Here is a 13,326-nt window from a genome sequence, read left to right as displayed (position 1 = left end):
TATTTTAATTTTATATGTGTGTATTATCTTCACAAATGTGAACCACTTGTATGCCGAGTGCCTATGGAGGGAGGCCAAAAGACTATATTGGTTGCTCTTGTACATGGTGTTACAAGCAGTTATCAGTGGTGATATTGTTGCTGAGACCCAAAGCTTGGTACTCTTTAAGAGCAACAAGAGCTTGTCAATGATAAGCCAGCTTTCTAGCTATATCTATAATGTTGGTTAGACTAATCAATCCATAGATAAAATGCACATGAGAGATTAAATGTAACTTTATGTTGAATGAATAAATAAGTCTTTGTCAAATTTCCACAAAATGACTATCTGATTAGCTACTTATAATGTATATAATTTTTTAAAAGTGGGAAAATAATGTAGAGTTGTGCCACAGTGAGGACTTATTTTTATCATAACTATTGACTTTTTTCTCAATTATTTAATATTTTACTTCATGGTTTCTTGTTTTATTCTCAAAAGTTTTCTGTCATGAATCTTTTAAAACTTAGTTTACATATAATTACATAATATTTCTCTTTCCATATTCTTTATCTAGACTCTCCTATGACCTGCCTTTACCCTTCTAAAATCTATTTATTCTTATCTACAGTTATTGCTGGCACATATTTTGTATATATAACTATATAAATATGACCAGCTGTGTCCACTTAGTATTGCTTATATGTACATGGTTTCAGGGCCTACTATTAGGTCTTACATGAGTATTTGGGGAGCTATTACCTGGAATACTATTTGTCTTAGTCAGGGTTTCTATTCCTGCACAAACATCATGACCAAGAAGCAAGTTGGGGAGGAAAGGGTTTATTTGGCTTACATTTCCATACTGCTTTTGATCACCAAAGGATGCAGGACTGGAACTCAAGCAGGTCAGAAAGCAGGAGCTGATGCAGAAGCCATGGAGGGATGTTCTTTACTGGCTTGCTTNCCCTGGATTGCTCAGCCTGCTCTCTTATAGAATCCAAGACTACCAGCCCAGAGATGTTCCCACTCACAAGNGNCCTCTCCCNCTTGATCACTAATTGAGGAAATGCCCCACAGCTGGATCTCATGGGGGCATTTCCCCAAATAAAGCTCCTTTCTCTGTGATAACTCCAGCTGTGTTAAGTTGACACAAAGCTAGCCAGTACACTATTTTTCCATCACTCAGTAGTAATTATCTGGCAGGCATCTTAATGACTTTATTATCTAAGTAGATAACATTCCCAAAATTGTAATCTTGTCTTATATAGTTACCCGTCAATTAAAACTTATGAATATGGCACCCACACTTCTATTATTTATAGTGTGGGAATCCAGAATCAGAAAAGTCATCCAATGAATTATAAATGTACATCTTGATAGTGTTTATGGGTAAAAAAATTAAAAATATGCAAGTTATGACATATGTGTATCATTTTAAATTTACATGTTATGCAAAAGTATTCACCTTTTTTCTTCCTTTTTATTTATATACAAGGCTAGTATAAAGTCCAAAGTTTCAAGTGTGCTAGGTAAGTTTTCTGCCTCTGAACTGAGGTACATCCTCAGCCTTGGTAATCTACAATCAGTTTAACTCATCAAATTTCATTAACTATGAAAAAAAATATTCATTATGGTAGAAGTGACCATTTTATGTAGATGAGTTTTCATTTTAAAAAACCTGATACTGCACTGTATGTATATATTTGCCACATTCTTACAATGCTCTAAAGTGGGGGTACTGATTGATTTGTTACTATGAGTTTTTACACACACACACAGACACACACACGCACATACATATATATAATTATATTTCTAAGTGATAATAGGAAGCTGTAAATCAGTACAATAATCTTGATTACATTAAAAATAGCATATTCACATGGTTTCATATTTGCATATGTAAGTAATAAGGGACTGGAAAATGTACCATAAACAAACAGTAGTTAAAACTCACATGAGGAATCAGGGTTAGACAGTAGTGGATTGAGTGTTATATTAATTGAATGGTACAGTAATAAAAATAATAACTCTTATTTTTATTTGATATTATATGTATATAAAATAAAATATAGCCAAATCTAGTACAAGTTATTCCTCCAGTTTTCATGCTATCTCCCCAACTATTCCTGTCCCCCATCTCAACTGATAACCCATTATGTCCAGTCTTGTTTATTTGTTTGTTCATTTGTTTTTGAGTCACAGTCTCTGTTTGAACTTCCACAATGTCCGGGAACTGAACGTGTATCCCAGTATAACCTCAAACTCATACTAATTCTGCTACCTCAACCTCTCAAAGACTGGCATTATAGATCTGAGCAACTATACTCAGCTCTATATACTACTTTCAAATAAAGTCTACTGAGCATATAATTGTGAGTTAAGCATCATAATTTACATTGCTTTTAGTCCTAACTGAATTGAAAATTGGGAATAAAGTTAAATATCTTTGTTATCCAAGAGCTACTGTTTTCAGAATCCTGTTGAAGAGAGCTGGTAGGGCTAGGTAAAGAGAATAAAAGACCAGAATTACTCAACCTAGCCTATGACAGCAAAAGTGAGGCCTCCACATGATTCCCTGGCAAATATAATGTCTGGGTTAACTTCATCAGAGAATTATTCAGTCTGGAAATTAAGTAAATCATCAACATAACCTTAAGTTATACATTCAGGGCACTGTGTTAATCAAAAGCTTTGGAAGTCTAGCTCTCTTTGCTTCATTACTATGTGAACCGCCCAAGCTGGCTTTCCTAAATCTACTTGTGTTTTTAAATTAATAAATTGATATTCTCATTTATAGTTCAGTCTTTGGAAGTTTGAAAAATGTGAGTTTATTACACAGCAATTGACCCACTCTGGAAATACTAACAAAATGAAATCCTGGGTATATTAAACTAATTTCAAGCCCTCAACTTAGGCATTATCTCTAAGGCAAATGCTATTTTTAGAAGCCTTTCATTCAAATTAAGTACTTTTTTTTCTACAAGCTTTCTCTGTACCTAAAATGATCCATTTCTGTCAAAGCATAACAATTGTTCAAAGCTTGATCCAACCCTTTACCTCCTACATAAAAATTTTCCATTGAAGAAGGTGACTTACTTCTAAATTTCTATAGAAATATTTTTTATTCCTTTAAGATATGTGTAAATAATTAAAAGATCATATTTTGTATAATGTTAGGTCTAGGGGTTTTTTTGATAAGCAATGCTATCCATCATAGTTTTCACACTTAATTATGGCCTGAATTGTGTTTGTATTTGTTGATTTAAGCTATTTTCATTGCTTTCTGCTACAATCACAGCATCTCTGGTGTCATTCAATGTCATTTAAGCATTCAACTTCTTATGCTGAATTTTATTTTACATTATTCACTTTAAAAACTGCACTTTCATTTTTAATATTTTGTGTTTAGCTATTATAAACATATTTACATAAAATATAAAGAACACAAATGTTATGGGTATCACCCATTAATATAATGTAAAATGTTAAAAGCAGGTAGAACATATCTCAATGCTCAAATATCAGTCATTACTTTTCAAACTCACAGTACATTTTTCTTTTTTTTCAATTTTTTGTTAGATATTTTCTTCATTAACATTTCAAATGCTATCCCAAAAGTCCTCTATACTCTCCCCTTGCCTTGCTCCCCTACCCACCCACTCCTACTTCTTTACGCTGGTGTTCCCCTGTGCTGGGGCATATAAAGTTTGCAAGTCCAAGGTGCCTCTCTTCCCAATGATGGCTGACTAGGCTATCTTCTGCTACATATGNNGCTAGAGACAAGAGCTCTGGGGGTACTGGTTAGTTCATATTTTTGTTCCATCTATAGGGTTGCAGACCCTTTCAGCTCCTTGGGTACTTTCTCTGGCTCCTCCATTGGGGGCCCCGTGATCCATCCAATAGATGACTGTGAGCATCCACTTCCATATTTGCCAGGCACTGGCATAGCCTCACCTGAGACAGCTATATCAGGGACCTTTCAACAAAATCTTGCTGGCATATGCAATAGTGTCTGCATTTGGTGGCTGATTATGGAATGGATCGGGACGTGGGGCAGTCTCTGGATGGTCCAACCTTTTGTCTTAGCTCCAAACTTTTTTCTTTGTAACTCCTTCCATGGGTATTTTGTTCCCTATTCTAAGAAGGAATGAAGTATCCACAAGTTGGTCTTCCTTTTTCTTGGTTTTCTTGTGTTTTGCAAATTGTTTCTTGGGTATTCTAAGTTTCCGGGCTAATATCCACTTATCAGTGAATGCATATCAAGTGATTTATTTTGTGATTGGGTTACCTCACTTAGGATGATATCCTCTAGATACATCCATTTGCCCAAGAATTTCATAAATTCATTGTTTTTTAATAGCTGAGTAGTACTCCATTGTGTAAATGTACCACATTTTCTGTATACATTCCTCTGTTGAGGGATATCTGGTTTCTTTCCAGCTTCTGGCTATTATAAACAAGGCTGCTATGAACATAGTGGAGCACGTGTCCTTATTACCATTTGGAACATCTTCTGGGTATATACCTTGAGAGATATTGCTGGATCTTCTGATAGTACTTTGTCCAATTTTCTGAGGAACCATCAGACTGACTTCCAGAGTGGTTGCACAGCTTGCAATCCCACCAGCAATGGAGGACTGTTCCTCTTTCTCCATATTCTTGACATCTGTTTTCACCTGAATTTTGATCTTAGTCATTCTTACTGGTGTGAGGTGGAATTTAAGGGTGGTTTTGATTTGCATTTCCCTGATGATTAAGGATGTTGAACATTTTTTTCAAGTGCTTCTCAGCCCTTCAGTATTCCTCAGTTGAGAATTCTTTGTTTAGCTCTGTACCCCATTTTTTAATGGGACTTTTTGAATTTCTGGAGTCCAGCTTTTTGAGCTCTTTGTATATATTGGATATTAGTCCTCTATCAGATTTAGGATTGGTAAAAATCCTTTCCCAATCTGTTGGTGGCTTTTTTGTCTTGTTGACAGTATCTTTTGCCTTACAGAAGCTTTGCAAATCTATGAGGTCCCATTTGTCAATTCTTAATCTTACAGCAAAAGCCATTGCTCTCAGCAATTTTTCACCTCTGCTCATATCTTCAAGGCTTTCCCCCAGTTTCTCCTCTATAAATTTCAGTGTCTCTGGTTTTATGTGGAGGTCTTTGATCCACTTAGACTTGAGCTTTGTAAAAAGAGATAAAATGGATCAATTTGCATTCTTCTACATGATGACCGCCAGTTATTCCAGCACCATTTGTTGAAAATGCTGTCTTTTTTTCCACTGGATGGTTTTAGCTCCCTTGTTGAAGATCAAGTGACCATAGGTGTGTTGATTCATTGCTGGGTCTTCAATTCTATTCCATTGATCTATCTCTCTGTCGCTGTACCAATATCATGCAGTTTTTATCACAATTGCTCTGTAGTACAGCTTGAGGGCAGGCATGATGATTCCACCAGAGTTTCTTTTATTGTTGAGAATAGATTTTGCTATCCTAGGTCTTTTGTTATTCCAGTTGAACTTGCAAATTACCCTTTCTAACTCAATGAAGAATTGAGTTAGAACTGGCACAGTACATTTTTCTAGCTTTATGAAATACTGTACTATAGGTATCTCTTGTTTGTAAACTCTAGTCATGGAAATTACTGGCACATGTCAACTGTGTGTTTAACAACCAGATTTAAATGCTTTGCACCTCTTTGCATCACTAAATAACTTAGTGTCCCTATTTTCCATTAAGTTAATCTTTCATATAAAATAAAAATAAATCAATATGCTCAATAAAATATAGACATTCTTTCAAATTTTTTCAGGATTTTTAACTTATATAATTATCTAAATTATGATTGTAGTTTCCCTTCTTCTACTCCTCTCAGTTTCCCCCCTCCATCTGGGTCCCCTCTCTCTGTTTCTCATATAAAAAAATAAAAACAGGCTTCTAAAAATAATAAAATAAATAAAACATAATAAGTAAAACAAACAAAACAAAAGAACAGAAGGAAAGGAACCCAAGAGAAGTATGAGGAAAAGCATATCCACTTGCTAGCACACTCAGGAATCCTGTACAACACTAAACTGAAAGCCATAGTGAATATGGAAAGGACCTGTAAAGTGAAAAGAAAGAAGAAAAAATGAAATTGAAGTAAATAAAAATTATGAAGTAGAGTTGTTATTTTGTTAAAGAGAAAAAGTCTTGACATGATATTTTAAGACAAAGAACTTAAAACAAATGCCATTGATGATCAAAGCAAGTCTGCTAAAGTCCAGAACAAGACAAGATTCTCTATTCTTTCTATGCCTATTCAGTACAGTACTTGAAGTCTTAGAGCAATGAGATAACTGAAGAACAACAAAGAAATACACATTGGAAATGAAGTCTATGTATTTCTATTTTCAGATATTATGATAGAATAAAAAAAGTGACAAGAACATTCTACAGTGAAATTTCTATAGCGAATAAAAGTTTCAGCGAATTAGCTATCCTACTAAAAGCAATCTACAGATTTGATAAATTCCCCATCAAAATTCTACCATAGTTCTTTTCAAGCATTGAAAAGACAATTTTCAGCATCATATGGAAAAACAAAAACCTATGAATAACAAAATTAGTCCAGAAAATAAAAGAACTGCTGGAGGTATCACAGTCCCTGATTGGAAGTTGTATTACAGAGTTAAAATAATAAAAGAGTATGGTATTGACATAAATCCAGACATGTTGATCAATGAAATTGAATTGAAGACCCAGACACAAATCTATATACACATAGATAGATGCTTGATTTTTTTTTAAAGAAGCCAAAAATATACTCTGTAAAAAATAAAACATCTAAAACAAATGGTATTGGTAAAGCTGGACAGCCACATGTAGAATAATTCAAATAGATCTGTACTTATCACCCTGCATAAAATTCATATGTCAGCAAGATTTTGCTGAAGGGACCCTGATATAGCTATCTCNTNTGANGCTATGTCAGTGCCTGGCAAATACAGAAGTGGATGCTCACAGTCATCTATAGGATGGATCACAGGGCCCCCAAGAGAGAAGCTAGAGAAAGAACCCAAGGTGCTGAAGGGGTCTGCAACCCTATAGATGGAACAAAAATATGAACTAACCAGTACCCCCAGAGCTCACGTCTTTAGCTTTATATGTAGCAGAAGATGGCCTAGTTGGCCGTTATTGGGAAGAGAGGCCCCTAGGTCTTGTAAACTTTATACACCCCAGTACAGGGGAATGCTAGGGCCAAGAAGTGGGAGTGGGTGGGTAGGGGAGCAGGGCAGAGGAGGGTATAGGGAACTTTCAGGATAGCATTTGAAATGTATAAAAAGAAAATATTTACTAAAAAAAAGTTGAAAGAAAAGAAAGAGATAAAAACAAAACAACACCAACCAAAAACTCAAATCCAAATTGAATAAAGGCAACATAAAGCTAAGTACACTGACTCTAAGAGAAGATAAAGTGTGGAATAGCATTGAACTCATTGTCTCGGGAAAAGATTTTCTGAAGAGAACACCATTAGCACAGGCACTGAAATCAACAATTAATGAATGGAACTCAATAGAACTAAAAAGCTTCTATATGTGGAAAGCCAACATTATGCATATGAATGGGAAAATATTTTTACCATATATATACATATATATTACACACATATTATATATTATATAATATATTATACACATATGTATAAATATAATATATATTATATGTGTGCACATATGTGTATATATGTATATATGTGTGTATATACAATATATATGTATATATGTGTATATAATATATAAAATGCATATATATACTATATATAATACATATACATGTATAATACAATATATATTACATATATATATATATATATATATATATATATATATATATGTGTGTGTGTGTGTGTGTGTGTATCCAATAGATGGCTAATATTCACAATGTATAAAAACTCAAAAACCTAGATTTTAATAAAGCAAACAACCCAAATAAAAATTATAGTAAGGGAGGAGACTCAAATGACTTAGAAACATACACACACAAACACACACACACACACACACACACACACACACACACACAAAGTTCATTATCCATAGCCATCAGTGAAATGGAAATCAAAAGTACTTTAAGTTTTCATTTTATACCTGTCAGTGTGGCTATGATCAATAAAACAAGTGGCAGCTCATCCTAGTGAAAATCTGAGTAAGTGGAACTCACATCCAATGTTGGTGGCAGTGCAAACTTGTACAGCCACTATGAAAATCAATGTGGCAGTTTCTTACTAAGTTAGGAATCAATCCAATTCAAGATCCTGGTCTACCACTGTGGAACATTTATCCAAAGGAAACTTTATCTTTCACAGAGATATTTAATCAAGCATATTCATTGCTGTTCTATTCATAATATTAAAAAATGAAAACAACCTAATGTTCTTTAATAGATAAAGAAAATTTGGGACATTTACACAATAGAATATTTCCCAGCCACTAAAAAAATGAAATCACATAATTTCCAGAAAAAAAAAAAGGATAGTACTAGAAAAATCTTGGGTAAGATAACTCTGTCCCAGAAAGATGATAATGCCATGTATTTATTTTTATGTAGATATTAGCTGTTTCATCAATGGTAACAAAGTTATAATCCACAAAACCAAAGAGAGTTGGTTATAAAGTAAGGGTTGGTATGTGTGACAGATAGATCTCTTCAGAAAGGGAGATAGAATAGATATTTGTGAGTGGATAAGGGGGACTGGAATGTGAGGAGCAAGGAGAGAAGAGGATGGGAGAGATGGAGGAAGTAACACTAGGAAAGGCAGCTAAAATAAAGAGGCATCTGATGAATAGTCTGGGATGCCACTGCAATAGATGTTTCCTAAAGTATATACATATATGGAGGTGATCTAAATTAAACTATCAAATGATGAAGGAGACAGAGTCCCAACTAGTCATCTCTGTAACTGGAAGAAGCTTCTAGAACTGGAGTGGGTTATATCTAGTTAAATTCACACCCTCAATAACTAAGAACCCTCAAATAACTAAGGATGTTGCTAAGACTATAGGTTGCTTATCACAAATGGACATCAAGTCTCTATTGCTGAAGAAACCTACTATGAAACTAATTAAACATGGAAAAGCCAAGCTGGTGCCTACACCAAGCCTTCATTCCTATGTGCTAGTATCTTTAGTATAAGGTACTCTTTATGTTACCAAAAAAATTCAGCCCCTTATCCTTTGATTTTAAACACTATCCTGATTAGAAGATACGTTAGTGCTGTGGTGACAAGAAGTTTTTTGGTATACCAAACACTACTTGGGTGTCTAAGAATCTGAGACAAGATATTTCAGGTACACGGGGTAAAAATAAATGCTACTGTTCTAAAAAACATATAACAATAAAATGATTCCTAGTGATATACTTCCAGAGTGATTAGATGCCATCAGAGAATCTTTTGCAGCAAATGGGGATAAATAGAAACCCACAGGACAACAGTATGCAGAAAGTGAGAGACCTTGGTACACTCAGCCCTAAATGGAATGTCTGTGTCAAATCTATAAAAGTAATATTTTATTTACCAAATGTAATGTTATCTTGGACGTTTGGTATTGAATTAACTCACCCTTGCTAGTACTTTATGATCTATGACTGACTAGTTCAAATCAAACAGTGGACCACCAAACAGGCAGCATACACCAGCTGATATGAGGCCCCCAGCACACATACAGTAGAGGAATTTGGGGTCTATGTTCATTCAGAGATGATGCACCTAACCCTCAAGAGACTGAAGGTCCCAGGGAGTGTAGAGGTAGGTGGGGTGGGGACATCAATGGAGACAGGGGAGTGGGGAGGAGGTATGGGATATTGAACAGTCAGAGGGTGTATAGGGGAATTAAATATGGAGTGTAAAAAGATAAATTTAAAAAAGAATATAGAAGATTTTTGGCAATGTCAGCCCTGCTTGTTTTATTTTATGTAATTGGAACAATCCATTTCTGAAAGCCTCAGCTAAGGTCCATGATGCCAGTGAAGTTGATGTTACAGGAGTCATACGTGATGTGCTTATGTATCAGTTTCTGTGATGAGTATTTGATGTGATCTAGTTCACTCCCATTCTATCTAAGCACATTGTCATCTTCTTTATGTGTGTATATGAAGATGTTTGCCTAGTTATTTTCCTCATTTCCTATGTGAGAGTGAGTCTACCCATGTGTTCATGCTGTCTTAAGTCCAAAATTGATGTGAGCATTTTTACTGGTCACTGTATACTTTATTCATTAAGGCATGTTCTCCCTATGAAGCTCAGAACTCACCTAGATAGCTAGTCTAAGTAACCTGGTTTCAGTGAGTTCCAGTGTCTGCCTTGTGAGCTCTGCAATTCCAGGAGAGCTGCCATACCCACTGTCATTTATCAGTGTCCTGGGGATCTGAGTTCCAAACCTCACACACTGGTACAAGTCCTCAAGTCATCTTTCTAGCCCTGTGCATAGGTTTTTGTAGGAACCAAGCTACAAATATAAAGCACTGGAAGGGAGATTACAAAATTAAGTACTTATCTGCTATGGGTTGATGAAACTTCCCCTGAAAACACTCTCCACATACATTATACCTAATTTCTAAGTGATTGTTCATGCTAAGAAGAAAGTATTGACTTTCTAAGTGAAAGCTCCTTTTGGGAATCTAATAAACATGATTCTCTAATAGGTTGCGTAAATGCTTTCCTCTCCTCCTTCTCCATGAAAAGGATTATTATACTGATTTCTTTCTTAATTTACTACAGGGAGCTAATGTTCTATTACGCATTCAGCACAGGTACCACAATAATGTAATACAATAAAAAACAAATTGAAATATTCTGGGAAGAAGACAAGTAATTAACATTACTTCATTTGGGTTTTACTGAGTGAATAATGTGTTTTATAAGTAAAAAAAAAACTTGCTCAAATCTATTCATCTTCTGTAATATAGTTATAGTACTCATATGTTTTCTCTCCTATTGCTTTTGAACTTTCAAAACTGGTTATAATTTCTACCCACAATAAAGAAAATTGTTACATAACACCACATGGAAATAAGCTAATGCCTTCCTAAGGTCTCCCTGAGGTACACCAAAATTTATGATCAGCAAGTTTTGTTTAGTTAGGTATAATTTATGAACCACCAAAATTTAGCTTTTAACGGGTTTCTATTGCTATTCTTTTTGAAACTGCATGAACTCCAAGCCCACACTATATCTCAATACAACTCCAGGCCAAGAACGGTTAGAGGATCTTTCTCGTGAAGTACAGTGATGTCTTCTATCAGTTCTTTGAGTTCAGGAGACATTACCAGAAAAAAATGTGCAGTAGCGATGAGAGAGAAAAATCTGTGAGGAAAGAAAATGAAAATAAAATTCTTTATTATGCCATAAATATGACTGTCTAAGACATAATTATGTTTTACTTAGTTAACAAGCATATAACCCAAATAAACCCTTTACTTTTAAAATAGATTTTATTTATCAAATATTTCATTTAGCTGTTTCACAATGAGTGTTTTAATTAATTAAATATACATTTAAAGGCAATATTTTCATAGTTTTACGTAAGGTATAAAATACTGATCTTTTAATGTTACTTTTATATTGCTGTCATAAAATACCATGAGCAAAGCAACTTATAAAATAAAGCATTAAATTTGGCTTATTGTTTTAGAAGTTTAGAATTCATACAACCAGAGTAAAGACAAAATGGTTTGGAGGCAGGAACAGCTGAGAGTTAGAATCTTGATCCACAAGTAGTAGACTGAGGATGGTGCTAGTCTTTTGAAATCTCAAATCTAACCCCAAGTCACACACCTTCTTCAATAAGGCCACACATTCTAATCCTTCCCAAACAATTCCAACAACTAAAACCCAAGTATCTGAACATATGAACCTATAGAAACCATTCTTCTTCAAAACAACACACTGATGTTATAAAGTCCATTTTCTAACTCAACGGTCATGTCTGAACATACTGTATTGTACATGTTAACTCTAGATCTCAATCAGCTTCTCATTTGGTGAAAGTGTTTACACAGGGGTGATGACAACTCCCCAAGTCATGGAAACTGTCTCTCCCTGAAGGCTTGTGGAGTTTATTGGATTATGCCTTAGGAGATGCAGGCAAGGAGTTTGAAAGCTTAGTCTGTATGTTGGAGTGAGCCCTGTAAACATCATACAAAGGATGCTCCAAGTGTGTTTGTACTAATAATCATACAAAGACTGTGCAGGAGTTTGGGAAGCAATTTAAAGATGACAGAGAAAATCTACTTTCATATTAAAATATTAAAACGTAAATATTTGTATAGAGCAAACAACACGAAAGAATGAGAAATCCAAATATAATGAAATACATTGAAGTGTCCTAAATCAATGGAGACAATTCTTATGATTTATTTTTTAAATATATTGATTTTTACCTAATTAATTTAAAATGTTTCAGTTACATTCCTGAAATTTGATAACTAAAATATAAAATGAGTGAATAAAGAGGTATAAGTAGTAAAGCCAAACTTAGAGCATTTATTAGATGTTGATGAAAAATTAGTTTATTAAATATTCCTGCTTTTTGCATAGCACTAGAACAAGACTAGCCTTTAGAACAAGTACACAGGAAGATAAAATGGAGGTAGACTACAAAATTGCAAGAATAGCATCAGATAATGGATTTGCAGTGTTTTTACATCTTTTTCTTCCATTTTACTTAGATTCTCTTGTATTTTGTCTTTATCTCTAGCAAGTGTTTTTTAGGACCATCTAAAAGGAGAATATATACAATAGTAAATTCATATATATTATGTATCAAGAAAAAAATTCAAAATTGTAATTATCTAGTTGCATGTCAATTTTTCCAGCTTTGCTGAAAGGTCAGATAGAAACAAAGTCACCCTAAAGCCATGGGTAGTATAGTATTTATAAGTGCATAAATATTCATCCAGTCTTACTGATTCAAATATACATGGTTCTTTAACTATTGCATATGCTTTATATTATGAAAGTTGGTTCATTATTTAAAATGAAGTAAATTAACTTATGCATGTCACATAAATTTTGCGTTAAAATGAAAGAACTTTGAGAAAAAATTTTCTGTGTCGATATGTAGATGATGATCTCTTCACTCTGACGGAGGCAACTCCTGTCTAGTTGTATCCTATATCATAAAGCTCTCCCATCGCTCTAAAAGTAATTGCAGTTTCTGGTCAGAAACTATGAACAAAATGAGAGAAAACTCTTCCTTCCTGTAATCGATCTGTGACTCTCTTCATTAGTTGACTGCAGTTAGAAAGTCGTTATAACAATTCAGAGTTATATTTACAAACTACAAATATACTATTCTTTAGTCAGAACTAAA

The sequence above is a fragment of the Mus pahari genome, chromosome 2 (genome assembly GCF_900095145.1).
Source record: "Mus pahari chromosome 2, PAHARI_EIJ_v1.1, whole genome shotgun sequence".
Lineage (NCBI taxonomy): Eukaryota > Metazoa > Chordata > Mammalia > Rodentia > Muridae > Mus > Mus pahari.
Note: the sequence above shows the minus strand (reverse complement) of the source record.